General features: G+C 38.5%; 1 pseudogene; it reads right to left on the bottom strand.

Annotated features, from left to right (window-relative positions):
- Window positions 1–2181: 2181 nt before the first annotated feature.
- On the bottom strand, window positions 2182–4730 carry LOC137990695 (uncharacterized; annotated as a pseudogene).
- Between the last annotated feature and the right edge of the window lie 324 nt (window positions 4731–5054).

The following is a 5054-nucleotide window of genomic DNA, read 5'->3' as shown; positions in this document are numbered from 1 at the left end:
AATAAAGTTGAACTTATCAGAATTTTACTGTTGAGTCGCTCTTTAGACATTTTAGCTCTTACTGAGACGTGGCTGGACGAAACATGGAATGATAAAGAGCTTGCCGTTGTTGGATACAATCTCTTTCGTCGAGACCGTGAAGCCAACAATCAATCGAGATCCTGTGTTGGTGGCGGAATTGTCATCTATGTTCGTGATGCTCTAATGGGGAAACGAAGATATGACTTGGAATCAAATGAAATGGAGCAAATGTGCCTCGAAGTAAAGCAACATCGATGCGCTTCCTTTTTTGTGTCTTGTTTGTATCGTCCCCCTAATACCAATGCTGCCTTCTTTAAACACCTTACACAGTTGGTTGAGCTCATTTCTGCTGAAGCTAAAGAAATACATTTTGTTGGAGACTTTAATATCGATCTGTTACAGCGAAATGATCCTAATTCAAGACGCCTAAAACATTTAATGGAAAATTTTGGTTTGATAAACCAACACGCATCACTGAACAATCAAGAACCCTTCTTGATCATCATTATTGTTCACACCCAGAGCATGTTCTATTTACTTCGGTTCCTAGCTTTGGCCTGAGTGATCACAATCCAACAGTCCTAGTTCGTAAACAAAATGCACATTTGAGATGCAGAAAGGGTGGTCACGCTTGGATTTCTTTTCGATCATTAAAAAGAGTTGACACTAACGCTCTTATTGCCGAGTTAAAAAGGATTCCCTGGAGCATACTTGACATTTACAGTAACGATCCAGATGAGATGCTATACATCTGGAATAAGCTTGTGCTTGATGTTATTGATACACACGCACCTGTCAAAAAGAGGCGAGTTAAAACGCGTGATAAACCATCTTGGCTAACGAATGAAATTCTGGAAGCGATCAAACATCGTGATCATCTCAAAAAATTATTCGATCAACGGAAAATCCCAAGGGAAATTTACAACAAGGCTAGAACAAAGGTTGTGCGTATGGTAAACAAAGCCAAGTCGCTGGCAATTAAAAATGAGCTTGAAGAAAACAGGCAAAACTCTCGTTTATTGTGGAAAGCGTTAAAAAAGCTCAGTCCCAGTGGCAAGGAAAAATCAATGCCAAAGGAACTGAGCGCTTCTCGTGATCAAGCAAACAAATTTAACAAGCATTTCGTCTCCATTGCATCATCTGTTGTTGACAATAATCAATCTCTTAACCCCGACCTATCACACATTGAGAACTTTGTGAACGTTAGGAAACCATCTACTACTAACTTTGAAATTCCACTTCTCGATGTTAATTCTCTTGGGCCTGGTCATCGACCCCTCTCTTTCTTGGTCATCTCACGTAACTAAACTTAGAAAAAAACTTTTAAAGCGCGTTGCTGTTCTGGCCCGCATTAAAAAATTCTTGCCAGTCAAATATCGTATAATCTTATTTAATGCTAGTATTAAACCTATTCTTGAGTATTGTGTGTCCGTTTGGGGGAATTGTACTGCAGGACTTTTGGACGACATTTTTAAAGTTCAAAAACGATGTGCGCGTATTATTCTTGATGCTCCTTTTCAAGCTAGAACTTTGCCGTTATTTCTTGAACTTGGATGGCTACCTATCAACCATTTATGTATTGCAAGGCGACTATGTCTGTTTAAAAATATCCTGGATGGACGTGCACCGGATTACCTGACCCAGAAACTCTCATCTTTCAAATTCAATAAGCTATATGATACAAGGTCTCGGTTACCTTATCGCCTTCCTATTCCACGAACAAATAGCATGAAGCGCATGTTCTTTTATAATGCTGTTAAACTTTGGAATGTTGTTACCAGTAATAGAGACTTTGTCTGTTTTTCAAGTGCAAAAAAATTCAGAAGAAGTTACTTTGATTTAATAATGTGCAAATTTACGCCTGACACCTTTAGGATTGACAGAGTTTTTTAGCTTATATGGTGACATTTTTAGTTTCTAGTTTTATAATATTTAACTACTTCTCAATTAGTATTTTAGTATTTCGTATTTCGTAGCTTAGTACCTTAATATTTTAGTATTTGAGTAATTTATTAATTTATTATTTTAGTTATTTGGTATTTAGTTAAATAGGGCCATAAGGGAGAGTACAGTTTTTTTTACTGTAATTATGCACCCTAAAATAAAGTGTTCTAAAGTGTTCTACATACATTTGTTTCTAGATATACATGTCTTATAGTAATTACGTTTTTTGAGTATACATAGTAACCCTTTCACTTGGAAGATTTGAAAGCTAATTCTCGTTACTAACTGACATCTGTTTTCTTGTATGTTAGTCTTGAGAATTTGGTGTTATGTCAAGACAGTATGTCTTTAGTTGATAATTGTCCTTATTCTCATGAGCTGTCTGCTTGACATTGTGTTAAAATTGTAAGGGGAATTTCTGTGGGTCAAAGGGGTAACGAAATTTGTTGCATAAATTTTAACAAAGGGCCTTTCATAAGGTGCCACACATTCATGTTAAATGCTCTTGATCATTAGGTATTTCACAGCCACCTTCAGATAATTTTGTTCAAAAATGGTAAATCTAGAATTGACAGGTATATTACACAGTCTTGACTGAGTTGCATTTCATTTGAGGCATTATATTTTGACCTAGGGCAAAATACACAGTAACTGAAACTGATAAAGCTTTGCTTTAGAAGTATTGGGAAAGTTATCTTGCCAGTGGCTTCAATAAATTACAAAGAGCTCCACAGGCTATCAACATCTGGTCAGCAAGTGGGGCCAGTGTCAAAGGCAAATTTTCCTGAAATATTTTGGAATCCTTCAATCTTTCAATCGCTCTCTCCACATGAATTCGCACTCTGGTAATTTGGCACGTGGATTTTGTTGCTGCCCTTGAAAGCTGTTTTCCTGCAAAATAATACATTTTCCCATGTCATTAAAGCTCAATTAAGACACCCACCCTCTTGAAGTTCAAGTTTTTGTAATAAGCCCCAGTCTAATAACCATCCCCTCCCTAGATGTAAGGTCAAGACAATCATAACAAGGTAATTTTTAGGCTTTTATACTTGTTCATCCACCACACACACTTTTTATTGTGCTTGTGTGAAAATGTGTTACTATTACCAGCACTAAAACATTACAAAGTCTACTTCATTCCTTTAATATGTATCCTTATTGATTTATAGTTTGAAGTAAGCAATATCCCCTCCCCTCTCTAATAAGGCTTACTCAAAACAAATAGGCCTCCTCCTTTCGCTTAACAGATCATATAGATCATATACGCTTATGGTTAGTAAGAATAGTTATGTCTCATGGTGATCCAATAAGGATTTTTGAACCTGTTTTATTGTTATCAATTTTTGAACTTTCAGAAATCCTATTGATTAGTGAAAGATTAAGTGAAATTGTTACCTTTCTTTGAAAAGGGGGGTATGTTAAGGTAGACTTTCCTTTCAATAAGGATGTCTCGAATGTTGAACCCCCTGTCAGCCATTACTGAATCTCCCTCCTCTAGCAGATCTGCAAGTCCACTTTCCTGGGTGATTCTTCTGTCACTGGTACTTCCCGGGCAAAATTTTGAAAGAAAGCTGAAGTAGCCAGAAGGGGTGATCCCAAGAAGAGCTTTTATTGTATTATGTTCCTTATACTCGCTCCATGTCGCTCTTTGAGCGTAAGGGGAGGTGGGCTTCTCTATGTACATTTCAGTGCAGTCAATTATTATTCTTGTATTTGGGTACTTGCTAAATGATCGAGCAAGGTTACGTTTCACTTCCTCTTGGCTTGGCCAGAGCACTAGTACCTCTTTCAATACTGTTGCAAGAAAGCAAACCCATGTTGTAAAGATCCTGCTGAGCTGTGACTGGGAAACAGAAAAAATATCAGCCAACTGTCTTCCCATCAACTCAAGTCTCAGCCTTACAAGAGTTATAATTAATTCTTCCTTGAGTGTTAGACCTCTTTTAGGTCCAGGTTTGCTGGGTGCCGTCTGGTATTTCTGTTTTTCCTTGTTTTTGTCCCAATATTTGAGCTTTTCAGCTTGCGGTGTGAGCAGTTCTGAAATTAAATTGAAGCATCCCAGCGAAGGAATTCCCGTGTAAAACTTTACTGAATCGTCATTTTTTAGCACATCATCCAAAAATAAGTCACGTTTCAGTGTTTTTTGTCTGTTAACCTTTTCCTGAGGCTTTTTAGTTCGTTATCAAGTTTCTCAAAATCAGATATGCTTATGTCAGTCTGGCAACCCACTGACTTAACATCCTCGGGTTCAGGATTTTCAAACAATCGTTTTGGAGTTAGATCATTTTCCGGTGATAAACAGTACAGATGGTCATGCTCAACGTTTGAAAAATCAGCGTAAGAATAATCAACATATGTTAAATATTCAATATCTGTAGTACCTAGTGGAAGCTGGTTTGCTAAGCAAGCATTATTTCGTTGTTGGTCTCGAGCCACCTCCTTTTACTTGACTTCTTGCAACGAGCACTTCTCAGCGTGCAATCATGCTTTGGATGAAACAAAGTCAGCAGGGCAGTGTCGTGTGTTTCCGGTCTGCCATTCAAAGTTTTTCTGTAGGCTTCAGGGGAAAAATGAGCACTGCAAATGCGCAAGTTCTTGGCCTTTCCCGTCTTCACCTTCGCTGATTCCTCTGCAAACGTTTTGTCCGCTTGGCGACAAAATTTAATCCAGGTCCCAACTCTCTTGTCCAAAGGAAAAGTAAAATACGAGAGATCCTTTCAATTGTGATTTCCGTTACTACAGCAGGCAACTGAACAGTACACCATATATTCAATAAAACATTAGATTCATTACATTAGGGATAGAAAAACCATCGATCTCTTTTAATTTTTGCGCCGCCAAGCCTGACTTCGCACAAAGCCTCGCTTTCACGTCCAAATTTGGGACCAGTCTTCAGCAACGTGAAAACTCTGAAATGGGCTATTGACATGGAAACCATGGCAACTTTGCAAGACGAAGAAGTGGGATCCACGGTGCCACCTGCACCAGCTACGCAAGAAATTACACTGATGCCAGCCACCCCTGTCAGCATGTCAGCAACTAACAGCAACACAGTATCCACAGCAGAAACCCCGGTCAGCGAAGAGGTG

This window comes from Montipora foliosa, chromosome 2 (genome assembly GCF_036669935.1).
Source record: "Montipora foliosa isolate CH-2021 chromosome 2, ASM3666993v2, whole genome shotgun sequence".
Lineage (NCBI taxonomy): Eukaryota > Metazoa > Cnidaria > Anthozoa > Scleractinia > Acroporidae > Montipora > Montipora foliosa.
This window is presented reverse-complemented; position numbering and strand designations above follow the sequence as displayed.